The sequence below is a fragment of the Malus sylvestris genome, chromosome 3, assembly GCF_916048215.2.
Source record: "Malus sylvestris chromosome 3, drMalSylv7.2, whole genome shotgun sequence".
In the NCBI taxonomy this organism is placed as follows: domain Eukaryota; kingdom Viridiplantae; phylum Streptophyta; class Magnoliopsida; order Rosales; family Rosaceae; genus Malus; species Malus sylvestris.
The window spans coordinates 8,095,106-8,121,451 of NC_062262.1; the positions used below are offsets into that span (position 1 = coordinate 8,095,106).

At 39.4% G+C, this 26,346-nt stretch overlaps 1 protein-coding gene and 1 pseudogene across 1 annotated transcript in view; both read right to left on the reverse strand.

The window, feature by feature from the left end:
• LOC126616925 (protein ACCELERATED CELL DEATH 6-like) overlaps nt 1-26,346 on the reverse strand; it is a 99,438-nt gene that overhangs the window by 39,740 nt on the left and 33,352 nt on the right. The gene's annotated exons all lie outside the window — the stretch shown is intronic.
• Nucleotides 20,573-22,801, reverse strand: LOC126615365 (probable GTP-binding protein OBGM, mitochondrial; annotated as a pseudogene).

Below are 26,346 nucleotides of genomic sequence, written 5' to 3' on the forward strand. Positions count from 1 at the left end.
TCCTTCATTTCCTATTTGAATGGTCATGGTTAAGCTATATTAACATCTTATATTAATTTTTTATAACAAGAAAAAGATAAAATAAAATAATGTGAAAGGAAATGATGGAAGATGATGAAAAGAGGAAAAGAGAGAATCTTAATTCCGTATATAAAGCCCAGTCGGGCAAAGTGCCTTTTCTTTCTCTTTTAATATAATATAATATAATATATATAGCCCTTTCGGGCAAAGTGAGGGACAAGAGAGGGAGAAAGAGAAAGGAAGGAAAAGAAAGAAAAGGCCACGAAATAATAAATAAAAAAAAAGAAGGAGAGACCTACTTTCGGGCAAAAGAAATCAGATGAGATAAGGAAAAATGACTTGGATTGTCTGCCCTCCTATTTCAGTGCCCTCCCCTTGCCCTCCTGTTTTGTGTGGTCACGGTTAAGCCACATCAACATTTTATATTGTTTTTTTTATAAAAATAATAAAACAAAAAGAAATAGTAATATAAAATGTTGACGTGACTTAACCGTGACCATACACACAGGAGGGCACGAGGAGGGCACCGAAATGGGAGGGCAGACAATCCAAGTCCAAGAAAAAATGGGAACAAAGAGAGAGAAATAATAATAGAGAAAGACAGAGAGAGCCACTTCGGGCCGCAGGAAGAAAAGGCAGTCGGGCAACTATGATTAGATTTTCTTCTTTGCCCCTTCTCTATAATATAATATAATAATAATAATAATAATAATAAAAGTAGATATACTCTTTCTCTTTGTCGAGCAACAGTGAACAAAAGAAAAAAAAATTTAAAGAAATATTTTAACGAAAAACTATATTTTTATACTAAAAAATTAATTCTGGTACTATTTACTTTACCCTTTATTTTATCTTTATCGTTAAAACTCAAAGTTTCTATCATTTTTCATTAGATTTCCTATAAAAAAAAAGAGAAGCGGAAGAAAGAGAGAGAAAGAAAGGGAGAAAGGAAAGTCGATCAGCAATAATGTCGGTAGGCTTCTTTAATCAGCAATAATGTCGATCAGTGGATCTAGTTGCTCAATAATTTATGACAATAAATGACAGTATAAGTATGATTGTATAATGAATAAATCAAATTGACAAAGTTTGTTAAGGCAGAATATTATATCATATGCCTCCTATAAATAAATAATTTATTCAGTCATGTGATGGATCACATGTTGTATAAGTCACAATATTCTAGGTCATGAATAAATGTTGTATAATAAAGTTTTACCCTACCACTTTAAATAATGAAGTCATGAATGATTAAAGATGCAATAAAATATTAATTAATAAAATAATTGTCAGGAAGATTGCATATAAGCGTTTGTAAAGCATATGCACATTGTAAAGCAAATCAAACCGGGAACGCACTATATAGGTGTGATAGAAATGATGTGGCCTCATGCTAAAAAATATACGCACAGATATAAAACAAAATGATATTATCAAAATAATGATAAAGTAAAAATAATAAAGAAAAAAGAATCTTATCTTGCTGTTCCCGTGGCTTTTTCAGAAAATGGGCATAGGGAACATGCACTCTCCTTCATGGTGAAAGTTTCGTCCTTTTTCAGAAGTTGGTGGTCAATAGCCACTTGTACTGCTTCCCTGATTTGCTAAAGTCAGTGTAGGCTCCACTCATTATAAAATGAATACCCCCTGCATTAAATGGGTAGCAGAATGTGGACGAGGATCCGCTTTCTTCAGATGGGAATGCAAACTGAGAGCTATAAGCCTAAAAAATGTCTTATTTTCAGCCTGTTCCTCTATTTCATGATTCCCTTCGATTGCTGCCTCTTTTGCTCCATAACATGCGCACGCTGCCCTCGTTTTTTCCTCCCTCGCTTTTTCTTTTGGCAGATGGCAGACAATACTAAAAGAGGATAATAATAGAATTATTATAAGAAAAGGATCTTATCTCTTTCATTGTTTTCCCGTGGCTTTTTCAGAAAAGGCAGTTTCATGATGAAAGTTTCATTATTGGTGGGCATCTTCTAGTCCAACAGAAAGTGGAGATGGGGAACCTTGGTGTACTGTAGTGGGAACTTTGATCTTAGGAGGTTGCTCGGAGTTGAGTTTGATGGACGGACTGAGAGGACCGTCGGCTGAAAGAAGCGTCATGGAAGCGACGATCATCGGGGAAAGCGGAGTGAGCGGTGCAGAAGATCATCCTCCTGTTCACTCATTCTCGGGATGTAAAGGTGACTGTAATATGATTAACACAGTCTGCAGGGTTTTAAGTTGAACACTTTTGTCAGCCATTTCTGCGTGATCCTTTAGTGGAAAGATTCAGGGCTGACGGAGTAACATCGTCATGAGATATTAGCTTTTGTAAGCACGAAAGTCCGATAACACTCAGCTTCACAGTTTTAACCTCACAAGCCATAAAAAAGATTCGCAGTATGTCTTCATCCTGCGTAATCTCACTGGGACTTGACAAATTACGAAGCTTGATAGTTGTGTGCTCAGCGCCGTTCTTGACGGTGGGGTAGCGACGGCGGGCTTCGACGGAAAGCGCGCGAAGATCCAACTCCAAAACGGCCATGAAAGCCATCGTTGGATAGAGTTCTTCGGCAGAACAACAGAATTACGGCGTCGTGGATTGGTCAGTGTGAGATCGCGGTCGGAGATGGAGGCACGGTCGTCGATGGCGAAGGATTCAAAGTTGACGGAGCTTCTGAATTTGAACTGGATCGCCATGGCAGAGCGGAGGAGTCGAGTTGGTGGGAATCAGAAACTTCAGATCATCGAGTTGTCAGGTGGGGGGAGAGAGAGAGGACGATCTTCGGGAGCCACTGGCCGAGTGAAATTATCCTTCTCTGGTCTCTGTAGTCCCACTTGACCCGATTCGGCGAGGGTGTTGTTGCCGCGGCTTTTGCTGCTTCGGCGGAGAAGGTGCGGTGGAAGGCGGATGGCTGGGCTGAGCTGAAGAATAAGGTTAAGGCTCTTCTGGAGACGCGAGCTATGGCTGCCATTGGAGAGGAGCAAAGAGATTGATCCAATCTTGAAGAAGAGCCGCCACCAAGATAGTAAGGAAGCTGCCATCCATGCTTCCTCGTTTTTCAGCTGGAATCTTGAAAACCCAAGACTGAAAAGTAAGATTAAACAATGTATGGGGAAGAAAAACAGTGACTTGGGTATCTCTTTCACTTTTTTTCCTCCACTTTCCCTCATTTTCCGAGAAAATAAAAAATAATTAAAGTAGTGCAAAACCAACCCAACAGGGATTAAAATTTTCCAGGAGGGTGTCTAATATATCAGAAAGAAAAACCAGCTCAAAGAATGGAGAGAGAGAGCTTTGTGTTTGTGTCTCTGTGTGGGTTTTGCAAATCCACGGTGGATACTGTGGTGAGGTTTCACGGTGGTGAGATGAAAAAAATTGAAAGAGAACCGACATAGATTTTCGTGTCGTTTTCCACACAAAATCAGTGAGGACTTTGGTACAACATAAAGTGTTAAGTTTGTGACTTCGCTAAATTGCTCCGGTCACTAGTGTGGATAAGTATGTAAATCGATAGAGATAGGAAAGTAAACACAAGATGTACGTGGTTCACCCAGATTGGCTATGTCTACGGAGTAAAGGAGTTCTCATTAATTGTGAAGGGTTTACACAAGTACATAGGTTCAAGCTCTCCTTTAGTAAGTACTAGTGAATGATTTAATACAAATGACATTAGGAAATATTGTGGGAAAATGATTGGCTTCCGATGTTGACACGTGTCGTGTTGTGATTGGCTTCCGATGTTGACACATGTCGCGCTATGATTGGCTTCTGATGTCGACACGTGTGATTGGCTTCTGATGTCGACACGTGTCGTGCTATGATTGGCCTCCTGGTTGGAGGGAAACTCTTCTGGATCCTTGACGGTATAAACAAAAGGAATATATTTAAAAACAAAAATATTTTATTATTCAAATAATTAATGATGTTATTAATACCCAAGGACCTTGATAAAAAATAGAAAAATAAGATTTTAATTAATGGAGTAGCAAAAAGAAGAACGTGAACCTAATTTTTCTATTTATTTATTTATTAAACCAAATAATTATTATTTTAATTTTTAATATCGTAATTGTAGACATCGAAATTTTAGTAAATAAATGTTGACCGATAAATCAAATTTTCAACGCTCATGTATTACCTAAATTTTACACGTAGCGTGTGTCTAAACAAAAAATCGAGAATCATCGGAAAAGTCATCAAACAGGACACGTGTCAACACCTGGCAAAAACGACTTATTTCATCTGGAATATTATATTCAAAATTATGTCTTGGAAAATTCTATAAATAGAAGACAATTTCATTCATTTCATTTCACCAATTCACATTACACCTTGAAGCTCTGAAGCTCTGAAACTCCGAAGTTCTCAAGCATCCAGGTTCCCGAAGAATCAAGAAAGCCTTCTTCGTTCTTCGTTCATCGTTCTTCCAAGATCAAGCCCCGACGGCCCTTGGATCAACAATCATCCACCAATTCAAGATCAAGCATCGACGGCCCTTGAAGAAAGTGTTCTTCGTTCTTCGTTCATCGTTCATCGTTCTTCCAAGATTAAGCCCCGACGGCCCTTGGGTCAACAATCCACCAATTCAAGATCAAACCCCAAACGCCCTTGAAGAACTTCAACCAATTCAAGATCAAGCCCCGACGGCTCTTGAAGAAAGTGTTCATTGTTCATCATCCGTTCATCCTAAAATCAAGCCCCAACGGCCCTTTGGATCAATAAACGTCAACAAATCCATACATCCAACCGTTCTTCAAGATCAAGCCCAAAAGCCCTTGAAGATCCGTTCATCACCTTTATTCATGATCAAGCCTCAACGACCCTTGAAGAAACACTTATCCTCAAGATCAAGCCCCAACGACTCCTTGAAGATCCGTTCAAATCCACTTTCAAAGATCAAGCCCACGGCCCTTGAAGAACGTTCATCCTTAGATCAAGCCCAACGACCCTTTGGATCAATCGCACATCCACAAATCAACACCTTACGGAGATCGAATCAGAGGATTAAATTTGAGAGAGATTGTAACCCAAAATCATCAAAATACAAATATTATTTTGTGCACGTTGTTCTTGTCACTTTCGTTTCAGGAAAATTTCGTGTTTACAAATTTGGCACGCCCAGTGGGACAATCTCTACCTCTCATCTCTTTCTCCATTCAAGAAATTCAAGCACATTTCCAAAATCAATGGCATCAAGCAAAGGACATCCGTTCTCACAAAGGGAAGAAGCCTGAGCACTTCCGACATGAATGGAGCATCCATTGGCGCCACAACCGCTCCTCAACATGCCACTTCAAAGTTGGTGCCGCTAAAGGAGCAAGGGGAGCATCAAAGGCACGAGTCCGTCATCATCCTGACCTCGCTGGAGGCACCGAAACATGATGCTAAGGCACACAAGATGACATCCCAAAGCAGCTAACGACGTTCTTCGTTAGCATCCTGGATGTCTAAAGGAAAGTCACGTCTATTGGTTGCACAAGTTATGACCATCGGCGTTACCTCCATCGAATAACAACTGGCTCAAATGAATGAAGCGATTGCAAGGCTAACACATATTATGGAAGAAAAAGACTTGCAAATTGCTGCACTCATTAGTCGACTGGAGCCACAAGACGGCGAGAACCCCAACCCAGAAGATGATCCACTAAAAAGAGGAGCTGGCAAAGAAGATAAGCTTCCGGTGGAGAGAATCGATGTGAAGCCGGAGCTAGACCAAGCAGCGGCACTTATGAGATCTCTTTCTATCCAGCAGCTACAGGAGATGATCACCAACATCATCAAGGCACAGTACGAAGGGAACTCAAATACCTCCGGGTTCTACTCGAAGCCCTACTTCAAGAAGATTGATGCCCTGAAGATGCCAAGGGGTTATCAACCACCAAAGTTCATGCAGTTTGATGGAAAAGGAAACCCAAAGCAGCATGTTGCACATTTCGTCGAAACTTGTAACAATGCGGGGATGGAGGGAGACTACCTCGCCAAGCAGTTTGTGCGCTCGCTGAAAGGAAACGCCTTTGAGTGGTACACGGACCTAGAGTCTGAGTCCATCAACAACTGGGAGCAATTGGAAAGAGAATTCCTTAATCGCTTCTACAGTACCCGTCGCACTGTAAGCATGTTGGAGCTGACAAGTATAAAGCAATGGAAAGATGAGCCGGTCATTGACTACATCAACAGATGGCGCACTCTAAGCCTTGACTGCAAAGACAGGATCTCAGAGACCTCTTCAATCGAGATGTGCATCCAAGGCATGCAATAGGGCTTGCAATACATCCTTCAAGGCATCAAACCACAGACCTTTTAAGAGCTAGCCACTCGTGCCCATGATATGCAGTTGAGCATCGCCCATCATGGGAAGAAGGAACCGATCGCCGACTACAAGAACGACAAAGTTCTTGAGACAAAGGTGGAGAAGGCTGCGTGGAAATCCACCAAGGAAGAAATGACGGTCAACACAGCTCTCGTCAAAATCCCTACACGAGGCAAGGCGATTCAAGCTGAAGCTTTTTGTGATCAAGAGATGCGTAGACGCACTTTGAAGGAGCTTGAGGAGAAGACTTATCCATTCCCTGACTCTGATGTGGTTGCCATGTTAGAAGACTTGCTGGAAAAGAAGGTGATCGGCTTGCCTGAGTGCAGACGGCCAGAAGAGATGAATCGCACCGACAGTCTAAGGTACTGTAAATTCCACCACTTCATCAGTCATCAGACAGAAAAGTATTTCGTGCTGAAAGATCTCATCATGAAGCTGGCTCAGAAAAGAATCATCGAGCTAGATCTTGACGATGTGGTGAAGTCAAACTATACCACCATCACATCTGGCTCTTCTGACTCAAAGTTTTTACCTCAACCTCCAGGGGCATCCTCCGAGACAAGTAAAGTTGAAGGATGGACTCAAGTTATTCCTAAGAAATTGCACAAGAAGCATACATCTCCTCTACAAGTCTGCCAATCGGAAAAGGGGCAAAGCAGCTCTTGTTAACCTTCAAAGCAACGTGAACGTGTTGAAGATGATGAAATTGTGACACAAAGATCGTCCGTTGCCATCACGATGCGCGACTTCTTACCTGAAGACTTCTTCAATCACGCGGTCAAGGCTCCTTACTATGAAGATTGTGAGGAACGCCTTTCCAAAATTGCTTGATAAATTCACCAATTCTCCTCGCCTGCATGAGCCTAAACTGCATGGCACTAAGCTCCTTGCCTGCATGAGCCTAAACTGTACATGGCACCAACGCTCCTTGTTCGCACGAGCATAAAAGGCGACAACAAATGCTTATTGTCCGCATGAGCATAAAAGACGACACCAATGCTCCTGGTCCATACGAGCCTAAAAGGTGACAACCAAAACTTCTGGCTCGCAAGAGCATAAACTGCGTACGGCATAAAAAAAATGTATTTGAATTACGTTTTGATTTGATCTCTTTCTTTGGAAGGGTACGTAGGCAGCTTGAATATTCAATTTCAAGTTCAGTCATATCAAAATAAAAAAATAAAATGTTTTATTAAAGAAAGTCCATTTTTCAAGAAAAGCAAAAAAAATATATGTATGAGTGTGTCGGCCCAACAACAACAAAAGGCTCAAGCCACAAGCCCAATCCGCGGTCAAGTCCAATGCCTGCTTAGACTTCAGCTACAAATCAGGCTCATCTCCCATTTCTTGCAGCATTGCTCAAAGCAGCCCATCCAAAATGAAGCCCAAGTGCTGTCAAATCTGCCCCAACCCGGAGTGCAACAGGTTGGTGCTTTGCTGGCCCAGCTGAGTTTTGGAACCAAATGTCTTGGTTATGAACCCATCACCATCAGCAGCTAGAAGTTGCAGAGTCGAAAGGGGCTAGGGCAGCGCCATGTTTCTCTGCTGATGCTTCCGCTTCAAATTCCAAATATAATCGAACCATTTCCGTTCAGGTGGACGAGGAAATGAAGGCAGTCATCAGCAACAACCATCATCATCATTACTTGCGAGTCCCGTACCTCCTCCCGTTGATTCGCCGCGCCTATTTTCTTTTCTCATTCTGCTTTACTTTATCTTCTCTCTCTCATCATTGAAGGCATCCATGTCTTCCACGCCTCATACCCACCTGGACCTGCAAGCTGAGAACCAGCAACAGCTGTGATGGATGCACACGCCATCTCTCCCTCCCCTCGACTCGTCCTCATCACCCACGATCGAGCGTCGCCTACTTCCGGATGAACTACGCCATCGTGGTGCTCCTAATCCTGTTCCTCAGCCTGCTTTGGCATCCGATCTCGCTCATTGTCTTCGTCGTCATGATCAGCCGCCTGGTTCTTCCTTTACTTCCTCCGCGACGAACCGCTGGTGCTGTTCGGAAAAAACGGTAGACGACTGCGTCGTTTTGATCATGCTGTGCTAGCGGTGGTAACGATCGTGTTGCTGTTCTTAACCCACGCGACGGTGAATATTCTAGTGGCGCTGCTGATTGGGAATTTTGGGTTGTGTTGGTGATTGCGCATGTGGCGTTGAGGAAAACGGATGACTTACTGGTGGACGAAGAGAACTCTGTGTTGTTGACTACGCCTACATCTTCCTCTACATCGTCCTCCTGCAACTGCTCCATCATCTCGCCCGTTGCCCCACCATCATCTTCCATGCTCCGCTCCACTTTCTGAGCACCATGCTCCTCTGTCTCTTGCCTCCTGCTGCTCCAAGCTCCTCTGCATTTCCTCCCTGCACCACGTGGGGAATATATATATATATATATATATATATATATATATATATATATATATTTAAAAAAAAAGAAAAGAAAAGAAAGGGACAAATCAGTCTGGAAAGAAGAAGAAATGATATAAAAAAAATGTGGAATCTTTGTGGACAACACCATGCAAAATAAAAATAATAATAATAAAAGAAGTTATAAAAGTTTCGGTGCATCAGGCACCATACAAAAGAAACAATAAAAAAAATAATAATAATAAATAAATAAATATTATAATAATATATATAATAAATGGATGGTGCATCAGGCACCATCTGCAAAAAAATAAAAAAAATAAATAAAAAATAAAAATAAAAATTTCTTTATACTTTTGGCACTACACACACACACACACACACACACAAAGAATGAAATAAGGCTCATTTATTGATTTCTCTAAAAATTTATAGAAATGTACATTTTTACATTGGTTAAAAAAAAAAAGTAGACTAGAGCCTTCACGAAGGCTACTCGTGTGAAGCCTCACCACTCGGTAGAGAAATGTACATTTTTACATCGGTTAAAAAAAAAGCAAAATAAAGCCTTCACGAAGGCTACTCGTGTGAAGCCTCACCACTCGGTAGAGCTCCAGAAAGAAGAGGCACCGGAGGTTGACTGTTTGAAGCCTTACCACTCGGCGGAACTCCAGGAAGAAGAGGAGCCGGAGGTTGATCATGTGGAGCTTCATTACGCAGTACAGCCTCAGAAGACGAAGGCAAATGCTGTTGGAACAAACCCACAAACCTCTGATGATCAAGTAAAATCTGACCATCAGATTCCTGCATCTGGTCAATCTTCCTCTTCATGTTTGTAGCATAGTTATGTGCGAGCCTGTGCAACTGTTTATTCTCATGCTTAAGCCCTCTAATCTCCTGTTTGAGACTCATTACTTCAGCCGCCAATGATTCAACTTGACGGGTTTGAGCAAATAGGCGTTGGGCCATATTAGACACAGAACCTGCACACTGCATACTGAAAGCCAGAGAATCCTTAACAGCCAACTCATCAGACCGTTTGAAAAGCAGTCTGTTATCTTTGGGAGTGACAAGGTTCCGAGCCACCACCGCAGCGATCATATCATTCTTCATCACCGAGTCCCCAACGGTAAGAGGACCAGTAGGGGATATGAAGGATGGGCGTCATATGTTGTCTGGAGAAGGCGGGACTGCCTCTTCACCAAGGTTCAAGTCAAAATGACAGTCAGAAGGTCCAGACATTTTCAAAGGTGTTAAAAAAATAGGAGGACGGACGAATCAAGATCTTAGAAATACAAGAAGGGAGTTTCTACAAGCAAAAATTCAAGTGTGCTTTGAAACGAATTGCGTGCCTCTATAAAAATCAGCACTCGACAGGATTTCAGAGATCAAAGAGGTGAGCTCAGAATCCGAAGAGGCCAATTCAAAAAATCAAAGAGGCAAGCTCAGAAATCGGAGAGGCATCTTGCTTTTCCAGACGCGTCAGCATTCGTCACACGCAAACTCAGCTTTGAGGAAATCATGGGCAATTTGTCGAAGAGTCGATCCCAAATATCGAAGAGGCGCCATTCTTTTTCAGCCTCGTCAACATCTGTCACATGCACACTCAGCTCGGCGGAAATTACGGACAATTTGTCGAAGATTTCTGATATCACCAGGATAAAAAGCAAGAGTATCTCATATCATGCTTTCTCCATGTCCTTTCCTTTGTCTTTGTTCTTACTTGCAAAGACAAGGATAAAAAAAGCAATATGCCGGAACCTCCACTCAAACTCGGGTAAGGAATCGACTGCTTGGAACCCTTCCCTGATTGCCTACCTAACACTGCTCTCGAATACTTGTCTTCCACTGCTGCTGTACTTTCAAAGAAGCTGCCACATCTGCCTGGAGAACAGATAAGGCAAGTGAAAATGATATCTTGCAGCATGTGGAGACAACGTGCAGAAGGAACAAGCAGAGAAGAATGAGGCCTGCACAGTCAACTCAACAGAAGGAGTCTGAGCTGAGGAACTCGAGAAGATGCCACATCTGCCTGGAGAACAAATAAGGAAATGCGGCATGCACAATCAACTCAGCAGAATGAGTCCGAGTTGAAGAATTAGAAAGAAAAATGAGTCTGAGCTGAGAAACTCGAGAAGATACCACATTCTGCCAGAAGAATAGATAAGGCAAGGGAAAATGATACATTGAAGCATGTGGGGACAAGCACAACAAAGCACATGCCAATTCATCCGCTACTTCTTCGGAAGCAAGAGTATCTCATATCATCAGGGTTGCAATCACTCTGGGTGGAGGACTCGTTTTGACCCTCAAATACTTGGGTCGACTTGCTAGGCGTTGTGGGCTGCACGTGCCGATTCACCACCCTTGAATCAAATCCTTAAAGATCAAGTCACCAACTGGAAGAAAAGCCCATCAATTTTGAAGATCATACCGTTGACCAAACTGCTCAGGTGTGAATTAAAAAGATTGAACAAAGCAACAAGTCATCACATTCACCTCATGCCTGCTTGCCATGTGTTCGAGTCAACCTTTAAGAATCAAGCCTCAACGTCTCTTGAAAAAGCTTCCAGCCAAATTCAAGATCAAGTCTCGACGGCCCTTGAGGAAATCACAAGTCCGATTCAAGATCAAGCGTCCACCACCCTTGAATCAATCCAGTTCAAGAATAAGCTGAGGAAAGTCAACAATTGGAGGAATCCAGAAAATCCTCAAACCCAGTTCAAGATCAAAGCTGTGGAAAGTCAACAAAGCGCAAAAAACAAATACGTGCCAATTCATCCACTACCAAAGCCAAAGATCATCTACCACATAAAGCTCCTTGCGGTCCAACTTCAACCTTCAAGATCAAGCCTCAACGACCCTTGAAGAAATCTCAAGCTCAATTCAAGATCAAGCCTCAACGGTTCTTGAAGAAATTTTCAGCCAAATTCAAGATAAAGCCTCGATGGCCCTTGGATCGACATCTACAGTAAGGGACTTCAAAACGCATCTCCTACACGTGACAAGCACATGTATACGACGCGCTTTGAAGTGGGGGCATTTGTAGACATCGAAATTTCGGTAAATAAATGTTGACCGATAAATCAAAGTTTCAACGCTCATGTATTACATAAATTTTACACGTAGTATGTGTCTAAACAAAAAATCGAGAATCATCGGAAAAGTCATCAAACAGGACACGTGTCAACACTGGCAGAAACGACTTATTTCATCTGAAATATTATATTCAAAATTAGGCCTTGGAAAATTCTATAAATAGAAGCCAATTTCATTCATTTCATTTCACCAATTCACATTACACCTTGAAGCTCTGAAGCTTTGAAGCTCTGAAACTCCGAAGCTCTCAAGTATCCAGGTTCCCGAAGAATCAAGAAAGCCTTCTTCGTTCTTCGTTCATCGTTCTTCCAAGATCAAGTCCCGACGGCCCTTGGATCAACAATCATCCACCAATTCAAGATCAAGCCCCGACGACCCTTGAAGAAAGTGTTCTTCGTTCTTCGTTCATTGTTCTTCCAAGATCAAGCCCCGACGGCCCTTGGATCAAAAATCTACCAATTCAAGATCAAGCCCCAAAGGCCCTTGAAGAATTTCCACCAATTCAAGATCAAGCCCCGATGGCCCTTGAAGAAAGTGTTCATCGTTCATCATCCGTTCATCCTAAGATCAAGCCCCAACGGCCCTTGAAGAAACACTCATCCTCAAGATCAAGCCCCAATGACTCCTTGAATATATCAAAGATCAAGCCCACGGCCCTTGAAGAACGTTCATCCTTAGATCAAGCCCAACGGCCCTTTGGATCAATCGCACATCCACAAATCAACACCTTACGGAGATGGAATCAAAGGATCAAATTTGAGAGAGATTGTAACCTAAAATCATCAAAATACAAATATTATTTTGTGCACGTTGTTCTTGTCTCTTTCGTTTCAGGAAAATTTCGTGTTTGCAGTAACAAAATTTAGGGGGGGGATTTAAAATTTTGGGAGGGAATTTAAAATTTTGGAAGGGAATTTTGGTAGCCATATTTTTTTTCTGTCTGTTTGTATTTTAAAAAATGTTTCTGTCTGTTTTAACCGATAGTAATGAGCATTTTCCAAAATAAAACCTATGAAGTAGCAGAAAAAGAAATGGAAGCTGAGCCATCCAGAAGAAGACTGAGAGCCCCAAACCCTCTCTCCCAATGCCGCCTCTTCGTAGTCCTCGTCCTCCTCCACCGTCAAGCTCAAATGCCAGAATCCCAAGCTTGCCTCCGTCACCGATTACTTCCTCTCCGCTTTAGACCCTAAGCCCTCGGTAGTTCCACCTCTGATACCCTCCACTCCTCCTCGCCCTCATCCCGTCTCGTCCTCCGCTTTTGGTAATTTCTCTGCTCCGCTTTCGATTTCTCCATTTCTTACCTTGGGTTCGGGTGTGATTTCTGCTTTGTTCTGGTTTTAATTTCAATTTGAGAATCTAGGGTTTCTGGATTTTTCTAGAAGAACATGAGGTAGCTTGGAATTTGTCTGTTTTAATCCTTAATTGTACCTTAAATCTATTGATATTAGTTGAAATGTGTTGCTCTGTGTTTGCATTTGAGTGCGTATTTTGAATGCTTTGTTTGAATACTTGAATTGAACTTGATGCTATGCTTCAATAGTGGGAACTTTAACGAAGTACTGTTCAATTTCATCAGATGGTCAGTTCATGGTGGTCGCGGAGCCTGCAGATTTTGTGCATATATATAGCACAAAGGCAGATTACAAAGTGTAACAAGAGATTGATTTATTTGTGGAGATATCCAGTGTATCAATAAGTCCTAATGACGAGTCCTTGTATATAGGAATTTGGGACCGAACCATATGGAGAGAAAAACCGACGACGAGTCAAGATGAGGAAGTAATCTTATCTCTTGGTTTCGTCGGTTTTAGGGTTGATTTTTGTTTCTGTTTTCTTTTGTTTTTGTCCATTGTATGAGAGGTTTCTGTTTTCTCTTCTGTTTTTCCTAGGATGGATTGTTGTGTTTTGTGTTGGGAAAAAGGTTGGTGGAGTTGGCTTTTCTCTTCTGTTTTTCTGCATATTCTGATTTCGAGCAGAAGGGGAGAATAATGCTCAAAGAGAAGAAGGTTCTGCTCTCATGTCCTATTTATTTATTTTATTATTAATATATTTGTTGTCGGTTTTATTCAACAGAAAATGCTTTAGTTATTTTTTTATTAATATTTCATGTCAGTTATAGCTGACACAAGTTCATGTCGGATAAAACCGACAGAAAATGCTCTTATTTATTCTTTTTAAATACTTTCTGTCGGTTATATCCAACACAAGTTCTATCGGGTTTAGAGTATTTTCTGTCGCAAAATTCATTTCCTGACGCTGGCAATTCTGTCGCTTATTATATCCGCCACTGCATCCATTTTTTGTCGGATTTTGCATAATATTCGACAGTAATATATGTTTCTTGTTGGTTTTTGGACCGCCAGAAATAGATAATTTTGTAGTAGTGAGAAATGAAAATGACAGATTAACAGAAGAAAGAAGCCCTAAAAATCACAGTAATGAGCTTCATTTTCATTTCATTCCAGGGGTTCCAACACAAAGAGCGCTTGTGATACAATTTTTTTAGATTGAGGAGTTTTCCTGCTTGGCTATAACAACATCACGTAGTATTACCAATCACGTCGTTCATTTATATAACAATCCATGGATTAGTAACAACATTGAGATGTGACCATCACTCTTAAAAAGTTCTCCTGCGTTTCAGTGTAGGGAACTATTTGCTATTTTGTTTTGAAGGAAGCCTGGCCACCACTAACCCGTAAACCCGAAACCTAAACCCTAACATGGCGCATCTGACCACCGAAAATGTTGATTTTTGGTTTCAATATTTGTTGTATATTTGATTATGAAGATTACAAGAGAGTGAAGGCAACTCTTATAGAGAGCCAAAAGAAAGCTACAATATATTGTAGGATAACTACACAAACACAATCCCTAAAATATATCCTAACAAATGGAAAAGCAAAAACCAAATTACAAGTAAAGAAGCTTTTACAAGCAACTAAGAAAGGTTGATGTAAGATGAATGACAAGCCATGGAAAGTGACTTTAGCCTATAACTTAGCTAAAGTGAGGATGACAACTCATACGTACAACCCATCCATACAAACCAGTTTCAATACACCCCCTCAAGCTGTATTAAGGGGATTGATTGATCCAAGCTTGCACAACAAATGTTGAAACTGAGTAGAGTCTAGTGCTTTTGTGAATAAATCAGCAAGTTGATCGTGGCTGCGTGTGAACACGGTGTCTATCACCTTGGATTGAACTTGAGCACATATATAATGGCAGTCAACTTCAATATATTTGGTCATTTCATGGAATACTGGATTGGAGGCAATGTGCATGGTAGCTTGGTTATCACAATACAAGGACATAGGTGCCATGCTTGTGAATCGGAGCTCGGAAAGAAGACCTTTCAACCATATGAGTTCACAGGCTGTTGCTGTCATAGTCCTATACTCAACTTCGGCACTCGATCGAGAAATAACAGTTTGTTTCTTGCTCTTCCAAGTGACAAGGTTCCCTCAAACAAATGTGCAAAAACCTGTTGTGGATTTTCGATCAATGGCACTTCTAGCCCAGTCAGCATCTCTATAGGCCAAGATATGATTTGATCCATTGTTCTTCATAATTATCCCCTTTCCTACTGAGCTCTTGAGATATCGAAGTATTCTCTTGATGATTTCCCAGTGAACTAGAGTAGGATAGTGCATGAACTGACTGGCTAGGCTAACTAAATTTGAGATATCAGGCCTAATAATGGTGAGATAAATAAGTTTCCTAACCATTCGCTGATAAACACTAGGGTCCGAGAGAGGTTCACCTTTTTCATGCCATTGACGTTTGCTAGCTAGGGGTGTCCGAGCTGGTTTACATTCCATCATGTTAGCTTCATCTAGAAGATCGAGAACATACTTTCTTTTATTCAAGAACAATCCCTTTGAAGAGGTAGCGACCTCAATTCCAAGAAAGTATTTCAAGGGCCTCAAGTCTTTAATAGCAAATTTTTGGTGAAATGACTGCTTAAGCGTCTTGATTTCACTTATATTGTCACCTGTAATAATTAGGTCATCAACATATATAAGCACAACCAATTTGCCAGCAATACTACTTCGAACAAACAAATCAAAGTCAACATGACTCATTTTGAACCCTGCAGCTTCAAAGACTGAACTAAGCTTCGAATACCAAGCTCAAGGGGACAGTTTAAGACCATATATGGCTTTGTGAAGTTTGCTGACCTTGTTGGGTTCATTTTCTCTTGGATGACCAAGAGACAACTTCATGTACACTTCTTATTCAAGATCCCTATGAAGAAATGCATTCTTCACATCCATTTGGAATAAGGGCCATGCATTATTGACTGCCATAGACAACAATACCTTCACTGTGTTCATTTTGGCAACAGGAGCAAAGGTCTCCTTATAGTCAATGCCATAAGTTTGAGTAAAGCCTTGAGCTACTAATCGTGCCTTGTGTCTTTCAATGCTTCCATTGGAATTGAATTTGGTCTTATATATCCACCTACTGCCCACGACCTTCTTGCCATTTGGAAGATCCACTACACTCCATGTCTGGTTGTCATTAAGAGCTTGAAGCACTTTAGTCATAGCATCTTGCCACTCAGGCATGCATGTGGCTTCATGAAAATTCCTTGGTTCGAAAATGTGGGACAATTTATTAAGGAAAGAAGTATGAGAAGATGATAATCTGTGATAAGAAATGGCTACAGAGATATGATGCCTTGCAGTGTAAGTAACATACTCTTGTAACCTCACTGGTGGATGTCTATCTCGTGTAGGATTTCTTCTTGGTGCACTTATAGCTTGCTGATTTGGTTGAGCTTCTGATAGTCCAGAGGAGCTTGGCACTGCATCAATTACACTCTCAGTGAGTTGAGAATTATTAGTACTGATATGAACAGGAATGACTTCATGAATTTATGTTGGAATAGGTAGTGAAAATAGGTCCATAAGATCTTCCATATTAGCATTAGTCTCCAACCCTTTGTGGAAATAAGATGAATATTCATCAAATCTCACATCTCTAGAGACTGCCAGCTTCCCTGTGTTAGGGTTGTACACTTTGTAACCCTTTTGAGAACTGGCGTATCCCATAAACACACATTTGACAGCTCGAGGGTCGAGTTTGTCACGATGGAGAGCTTGAATGTGCCCATAACAAGTACAACCAAAGGTCCTGAGGTGAGACAAGTTTATAGGCCTGCCCTTCATAACTTCAAAAGGAGATTTAGTATTCAACACCCGAGTTGGCAGTCTATTAATGATGTACGTGGCAGTGAGTAGGGCTTGAGACCAAAATTTCTTAGGAACATTCATTTGGATCATAAGTGATCGAGTCTTCTCCAATAAATCTCGATTCTTTCTCTCTGCCACACCATTTTATTATGGTGTACCAACACAGCTAGTTTGATGCAAAATGCCATGATTGCTCAAGTAATTACTCATGTTATTGGAAGCGTACTCAGTACCATTATCTGATCTTAACATATATAACTTAGATGAAAATTGATTGGTGATTAGGTTGTGAAAGTCCTTAAAAGCATCAAACAAATCACTTTTAAGTTTTAAAAGATACAACCAGGTTACTCTAGAATAGTCATCAATAAATGTAACATAATATCTATACCCATCAAAGGATTCTACACGAGAAGGACCCCAAATATCAGAGTGAACAAGCTCAAAAAGTTTACTAGTTCTAGAATTAGAGGAAACAAAAGGAAGTCTAGTGGCTTTTGACATTTGACAAGTTTCACACTCTAGTGTGTTTTTACAAAAAAAAGGAAACAACTTGGTCATCACATGTTTTGAGGGATGGGTAAGGCGTTGATGCCAGAGTTGGTGTTCCTGAACTTGACTTAAGTTGACATTGAGCTTTTTGACAAAATTGGACTCCTGTGAGAGATAGTATAGTCCATTCAAGAAGAACCTTTCACCAATCTTCTTCTGAGTAACTCGATCCTGAAACACAACATTGTGAGGGGAAAATATGGCAAGACAATCTAAGATTTTTGTGATTTTTCCTATTGACAAGAGCTGAAAAGGAAAAGAAGGTACATAGAGAGCAGTGGAATCAGTATGCTCACTTAGCAATCTAATTTTTCCTTTCCCTAGAATAGGTTCCCCTTTCCCCTTTGCAACATATACATGAATTGGATCAATAGTTCTTTGAAAATCATGGAGACTAGAGGGTTTATTAGTTATATGATCAGTGACACCAGAGTCAATAATCCAAAAATCATGTGTAACATTTGCAGTAAGAGTAGTGGAAATGGCACTGATAATACCTGGAATATTGCCTTTTGATGTGTTATCCTAGTCAGCCAAGAATCCATCAAATTTCCCTAGCATTGCAGTAGGGTTTTCAGGTATCATTTCATCAGGTTCAATGCTTCCTTGCTCCTTTTGAAGAAAAGCAGCAAACTCATTGATCAAGGACACATGATTTGTTGAGAAATTGGCCATCCCATCAATTGAGGAACAAGCTGAAAGAAATGCTTTTAGAGTGACTCCACCCTTCCCATCTTTGATTATCCTGCCTTCCCTATCAAACTTAGGCTTTAACTTCGGATGAAGAATCCAACATTTTTCTCTTAAATGTCCCTTCATGTTGCAATAAGAACATTTCCAATCTGCTTTCTTGCCAAGCACCCTATCACCAGTTGCTTTGTGATTTGTCGTGAAAACCCTAGCTTCAGAGTTGGATTTGGGCTCAACATTCATCACTCTTCGTCGAGTTTCCTCTCTCTGGACTGCATGACACACACTGGTAAAGGAAGGCAGCTCTTGAGTCCTTAACAAATGACTACGTAGGTCTTCATACTCCACTCCCAAGCTTGCTAAGAGTTGAAACACCTTGTCTGCATCAGCCCTCTTCAGTAGCACAGCGGAATCAGTCGTGTGTGGACAATCATATCGAGTTCATTCCACATGGATTTCATACTTCCAAGGTGTTGAACAAAGGAGTGGTCACCTTGCTTTAAACTAGCCACACTCTTCTTCAGTTGAAAGATGCGAACTGAGTTGTTTTGGCTGCCATACATGTCTTTGACTGACTCCCATAGGAGAAGGGAAGACTCCAAGTAGCTGAAAAGCTTAGACAGTTTTGGCTCCATAGAGTTACATAACCAGGACATGACCAGCTGATCAGTAGCATGCCATGCATTGTAAGTTGGTGAAGTGGATTTTGGGGGCTCAAAGCTTCCATTGATAAACCCTAGCTTCGATCTTCCTCCTAGAGCAAGTGACACAGCTCTTGACCAAGGAAGGTAGTTGAACTCGTTCAGTAGCACCAAGCAGAGTTGTTGATTTGGATTGTTCTCAACCCATTGGGTTAAGTTTGGGGAGGAGGATGAGGCATGTCGGCACTAGACACATTTTCTTCTGCCATCTCTATCGATGATGAGCAAATGAAGAAGTAAAAAAAAAATGAACAGAGTCAGGACCCTATGGTTCCTACTCTGATACCATGTTGATGTTTTGGTTTCAATATTTGTTGTATATTTCATTATGAAGATTACAAGAGAGTGAAGGCAACTCTTATAAAGAGTCAAAAGAAAGCTACAATAGATTGTAGGATAACTACACAAACACAATCCCTAAAATCTGCCCTAACAAGTGGAAAAGCAAAAACCAAATTACAACTGAAGAAGCTTTTACAAGCAACTAAGAAAGGTTGATGTAAGGTGAATGACAAGCTATGGAAAGTGACTGGTGAATGACAAATTATGGAAAGTGACTTTAGCCTATGACTGAGCTAAAGTGAGGATGACAACTCATACATACAACCCATCCATACAAACCGGTTTCAATATAAAAGAAAAATCCACTGTTCATAATTGAAATTGTGTTTTCGGTTACAATATATACATAGGTGATAGGTATACTGAAACTGAACAAAAGTGATGTTTCTTAATACATGTTAGTTTTTGAACGGTTGATCAAACCACAGACACAGTATGATTGGCCAGCAGATTTTTCTTCTAAACCGAGTATGATGCTAGTGTGCAAAACTTCGTATGACTGCAAAACAACGTAAGTCTAAAACTGAAACTGATCAATCCAACAACTGATCCTTCTGCTATAAGTAAAACACAATAATTCTTGACAGTTTTGTCGGGAAATTGTATAAGTAAAACACAATAATTCTCTTTCTGAAGTCTCAACCAATATCTCACTGGTCAAAACTGAAAATTCCTGGGAGGGGTTGATAAAAATTAAAAAAAAAAAAATTCCTACGAGGATGAGTTCTTCTCCTTGCTCATGCTTGTTCTCAAAACTCATAGCTTACAAACTATGGGCACGTTTTCAAAATTCCGATTCTTCAATCTATCAGTGGCTGTTCTCTTCTAATGTCACCTTGTTCATGAATTGATTTTGTTTCCTGGGTTCTGTTTGTTTTTGTTTTTGCAGATGCTTCGTTTTCCGAATCGCAATAGTGCAATGTGAGACAGAGACAAAGTGAGAGTTTCATTATTGACTATTGAAATTACACAAAAGCCCTCAATAACGGGTATTAGCGAATGGTTAATAGGTTTCGCAGGTTCATCTAAAATGATCCGTTATTTAACGGTTTGACCTGTTGACCATCCGACCCCTTAAATACTTATCCGAATACTCATTGTAAAGGGTCGGGTCGGGTTAACGTATAGGATTTGAAATGCCAGGCCTAGATGCTAGTGTGCAAAACTTCGTATGACTGCAAAACAACGTAAGTCTAAAACTGAAACTGAACAATCCAACAAATGATCCTTCTGCTGCGCCGCGAAACAATATTTTTTGTTTTAGAAGTATCATTAACCTTTAACCAACCGTGATTTTATCTAAAACGAGTCTGTCTGATATTTCACCATTCACAAGCTTCTTAAGAGCAACTGAGCAAGTTTTACCTCTGGCACTCCGTCCTCCAGAACAGCACAGACAGGGAAGATAGAAACATCTTGCACCCTTCTTTCCAATTCTTCATACACTTCTTCACCACCGTCCTCATCTATTTTATTTGCTACTATCAAGGATGGACGATTAGATAAACTTTCTTGGTGGTACTCGAGTTCAAAAACTAAATCTCGAAGCTGTTCCCAAGGTGGGATTCCAATTCTAGCATCCAATCCAGAAGCCAAGTCTACCACATAAGCTAGAACTTTTGTGCGTTCTATGTATTGCAGGAATGCATGTCCAAGTCCACGATTTTCATGGGCACCCTCAATGAGTCTGGGAAACTGTGAGTGAGAAGTCTTCGAAGTTTAGATTCCCCAAATTGGGACTAAGAGTTGTGAAGGCATAATGGCCCACTGTAGGCTTTGGCCTCGATGTACCCCCTAACAGAGTGCTTTTGCCAGCATTTGGGCATGTCGACGAGGCTCACATCAGCAATGCTCTTCAGCTCTAGTATAAGAACAGCTTCTGAAACAGGCAAACCAACTCGAAGGGACGACTCCTCATCATCAAATACTTTCACAGAGGACACATTTCCCATACCCCATTCCCCTCCACAAGCGATAATTACTCGTTGACCCTGTACAGTTAATTCAGCAACATTGTGCTGAATGTGATCTTTTTTCGCTGTCTCATTTTCTGAGCAACTCTTGGCGAAGTAAATGAATGAGAATAAACATCAGTTGATCCCACTTCCGTGGTTCCTTCGTACCAGCTGATTTCTCGACAGTTCTGTCTGGTTGAGAGGATGAGCTGTCACTAACCTCTGCCGTATCCAGTTACATCACCAATAGGAGTATCCAGAATTTCCTATGGATCCAAATCTTTAGGAATTTGTCTTTAAGCAACACAAGGAGTTTCACCCTTCAAAAGATGAACCACGGTACCAATGGGCAGTTGGGCAATCTACGAAAGTAAAAGATTTTGACAGTAAATTTCAGCTTTCTGATTCCAACCTAGCATACGAAAAACGATACAATTGATGAGTTAATATTATATTATATACTTTATCCTAATCTTAGTAATAATTTATTGGTTATTTTGGTACTTTGGTTTAGATTTGATACTTTGGTTTATATTTTCAATATAGGACATTTGATTTCCTCTAGAGCAAAACGTGACCAAACAAACGAATTTTGGAGTGATTCAAATTGGAGGACGTTTGTGTGTTCCTTAGCTTGTTCTTATCAAAATCTCAGCAATTTCTACCAAGCGGTTATTTTCTGGAGATTAAATGAAGGAGCAGTGCGTGTTGTTGGAAAGTGACGTTTCTGGGCTTAAACTGCGTTTTTGGAGCCCAATATGACCTCAAATGGGTTCGTGGCCTTCTGGAGAAGTGTTTAGAATAGTCGAAGCTTTAAACCCAGCTATTTTGGGCCAATTTTGGAGCTGATTTGGGTCCAAAACGTGGCTGTGCAGATTTTTGGGCGAATTTACTAAGTTAATTTATGATTATATTTTCTATTTTATTTCAATTTATTAGGTTTCCTAGTTTTATTCTAAGACCTTTTAGGGTTTTATTTTGTATTAGTATAAAGAAGATATTTAGCCATTAGGTTAAAGGGTAGAAAAAAAGAGGAGAACACACACACTACTTGGGAGGATTCAAGTTTATTTTCAAGGTGTTTTCTATCCATGTCTTTAATAATATTTTGTTTTATGATTGTTCGTAACTAGTTTTGTTTGCTAGGGCGAGGCCACGAGCCTTAGCAAGAATATGTAGTTTCTTTTCAATTTACTTATGATATTATGCATGCAAGTTTTGAATTATTAATCAATGTGCTTTAAACTATCTAATTGTCTTGATGATTGGCCACCATTAGGGTATTTAGAAAAGTAATTTGATGCAATTTTGGCGGAGGGCTGTCCCTGAAATTGGCGCTGGCTTCTTGTGATTAATATGTGTAACTTCTTAGGATGAACGACACGTCTTAAGGATTGTATGGTTTTTCAAAATGATTTCACAAAACTTAATGAGTCTTGCATGTTCACATTCGATCTGGACGCCACAGACGGGTTGCATGTTAGATATACGTTCTATGTTGGAGGTTCCAAGTAGGGCATACTTTAGGAAAACCTAACCTTCAAAATATGCATGTGTAAGTCATAAGTAATTGAAAGAACTATGTAGAATTGTTAAGGTGACGGCGGAACCTTGGGGCTCAAATTTATTTTCAAAACTATTTTCTTTTGTTTTATTTATTTTCCCAATTTATTTAAGGGAACTTTAACGAAAATCACTTGGTACTGTTCACTTTAACGAAAAACCATATTTTTACACTAAAAGGTCAATCCTGATACTATTCACTTTACCTTTTATTTTGTCCTTATCATTAAAACTCAAAGTTTTCAAGCCCTTTTCATTAGTTTTCCTTTTTATTTAATTGTTTTTAATTAAATTCGTTTTTAATATTTTAGGTCATTAAATCACCTTTTTCTAAACTTTGTTTTCAAATAATTAATTAGGATTTGATTTAACATAATTATTCATGCAATCCCTGTGGAGATCGACCTTGCTTGAGTTGCTATACTATGATAACCTTGTACTCTTGCAAGTATTTTAAAGTATTTTTATTCCTACTTTTGCAGGTGGTAAAATCCCTATCAAGAAATTGGTGCCGTTGCCGAGGATTGTTTTAAATAATTTGTGTTTATCAACTCTTAGTTAATTACTTTTGTATATGTCTTTTTATTTACTTGATTTTTTCTTCTTTTTTTTTTAGGTTACAATTTATGCAACAATGGAATTTGTCCCTCCTCCTGGATTCAATATACAACCCAGAAGACTGCCTTTATGGGTTTCTTTTGCAAAACAGGATTTGTTGTGCACATATTTTCATTTAACAGAAATTTGGATGGAATGAATGAAAAACTAACAGCATGGAGAAATCGCCCAAAATAATTAGTTTAAGTCCTTTATTTTCCAATTTAAAAGTTTATGGGGTAAATTAAAAGTTAGGTGAAAGTTCAGGGAGGAGATCAGCAGTTTACTCATTATTTCTTCATAAATCATGGTGTTACTATTCTTCGTTAAAAATTACACAATGTTCCACATTAATATAAGACTAAATATATTTTACACCATTATTTAAGTTTGAGGTGATTTTCAAAACGGCCACGAGGTTCAAATTTTCTCACATTACGCCTCGAAATTTTGAAATTGTATCAATTTATACCTTTTGTATCATTGGATATCTAATCCTCTATTAGACTGATGAGTTTTTTTTTTTGTCAATATCGTGTAAATATGGCTTACAAATTAATCCATATAAGGATCTTGCGCTCACTATGTCATCAATTTAGCGAAAGATCAAACAATTAAAACGACCAATGACATAAATTGTTACAATTGTAATACTTTCATGACCAATTTTGAAAATTATCATAAACTTCTAGGCTGTATAATGCAGTTTGCCCTAAAACCCATAAAATGTATTTCAAGTTTTGACATGAATTGAGAATCATTTGGTGCAAGTATCGATCCAATTTTTTCCTATTTCACTTATATTTTATAATGAAGGTAGGTCAACTCAGCTTTTGATTTAGTATGATATGCTAATTAAAAAAAACAGATATATGTGTTATGATTTAAATGAAATGAAAACACTACGTGACAGTTTTTTGGTAAGTCGAAAAATTAAGAGATACATATTTGTTTCCAATAGCAAGACTTCAAACAAATACATAGATGGCTTGTAATGCTTTTACCAATTCCGTTCATTTGTTTTAATACAGTTCAATGACTAAACAATCTTAGTTTTAATTGATTTTTCAGAGAGATAATCTTTATATGGTGATTTATAATATGAACAGTTTTGAATATAAACAAGAAGTTCTTGTAACATCCCACATCGTCCAGGGGAGCGATCCTTAAATGTATATTCCCATCCTTACCTAGCACGAGGCCTTTTGGGAGCTCACTGGCTTCGGGTTCCGTAGGAACTCCGAAGTTAAGCGAGAAGGAGGCCAGAGCACTCCCAGGATGGGTGACCCACTGGGAAGTTGTTCGTGAGTTCCCAAAAACAAAACCGTGAGGGCGTGGTCGGGGCTCAAAGCGGACAATATCGTGCTAGGTGGTGGAGCGAGCCCGGGAAGTGATCCACCCCGGGCCGGGATGTGACAGTTCTATACATTGACAACGAACAATTTTGAGTAGGAGTTCCTACTCATCATTTGAGTAGTCAAGTATTATTACATTACTTGACTATTCAAAGATTGTAAGAACTTCTACTCAAAACTCTTAGTATTTGAATCACAGAGCTTTGTACTTATGATTAAATTCGTTCATATTATTAATCACATTATTAATCACACTACAAAGATCATTTCTGCAAAAAATGAATTAAAACTAAGATCGTTTAGTCAATCTATTCTAGCAAATACATAGACGGCTTGTAATGCTCTTACCAATTTGGTTCATTTGTTTTTATATAGTTCAATGACTAAACAATCTTAGTTTTAATTCATTTTTTGCAGAGAGAATCTTTATATAGGATGATTTATAATATGAATGGTTCTGATTATAAGTACGAAATTCTATACATTGACAACGAACAATTTTGAGTAGGAGTTCCTACTCATCCCTTAAGTAGCCAAGTATTGTTATATATGAACATTACTTGACTATTAAAAAATGAGTAAGAACTCCTACTCAAGACTCATAGTATTTGAATCACAAAGCTTTGTACTTATGATCAAAACCGTTCATATTATTAATCACACTGTAAAGATCATCTCTGCAAAAAAAAAAAAAAAAACTAAAACTAAGGTTGTTTAGTCAAATCTATTCTAGCAAATGGCTTGTAATGCTTTTACCAATTCTGCTCATTTGTTTTTATACAGTTCAATGACTAAACAACCTTAGTTTTAATTGATTTTTTGCAAAGAGGATTTTTATTAGGTGATTTATAATATGAACGGTTTTGATTATAAACACGAAGTTCTATACATTGACAACGAACATTTTTGAGTAGAAGTACCTACTCATCCTTTGAGTGGCCAAGTATTATTCTTATGAACATTACTTGATTATTCAAAGATGAGTATGAACTTCTACTCAAAACTCTTAGTATTTGAATCATAGAGCTTTGTACTTATGATCAAAATCATTTATATTGTCAATGTTCTAAAAGATGCTAGTCGGGCAGCAAGCTGGAGCCTAGCGCCTAGACGATTAGGCGGGGCCTAGGTAGACTAGACGGATTTAAGTAAATCTATTATATTTCGTGTAAATAAGTGTTTGTTTATACTTAAAATATATATAATTTCACTATAAACTACAAAATAGAATGACATATATGTTATGAAGTATTGGAACATAATGAAAATATAGGGAACAAGCATATAAGGTGTGTTCATTTAAGTATTCAACAAGTCTCTTACAATTTATTGAAAAATAAAATAAAATGCAAAATGAAAGTTATCAATTTTCCGTCTAAGTGGCTCACAACCTAGTGGGCGCCAAGGCGAGATAGGGCAGGCTAGGTGGGTGCCTAGGCAGTCTAGGCGGGCGCCTCAGCAGCTATAGTCCCATTTTCTTAATTTTCAAACGCCTAGCATTAATCGGGGCGGTGGTCAGCCGCCTAGCGCCTAGGCAGTGCTAGGCGTGTGAAATTCCGTTCCTGGATTTCACTGTTACAATA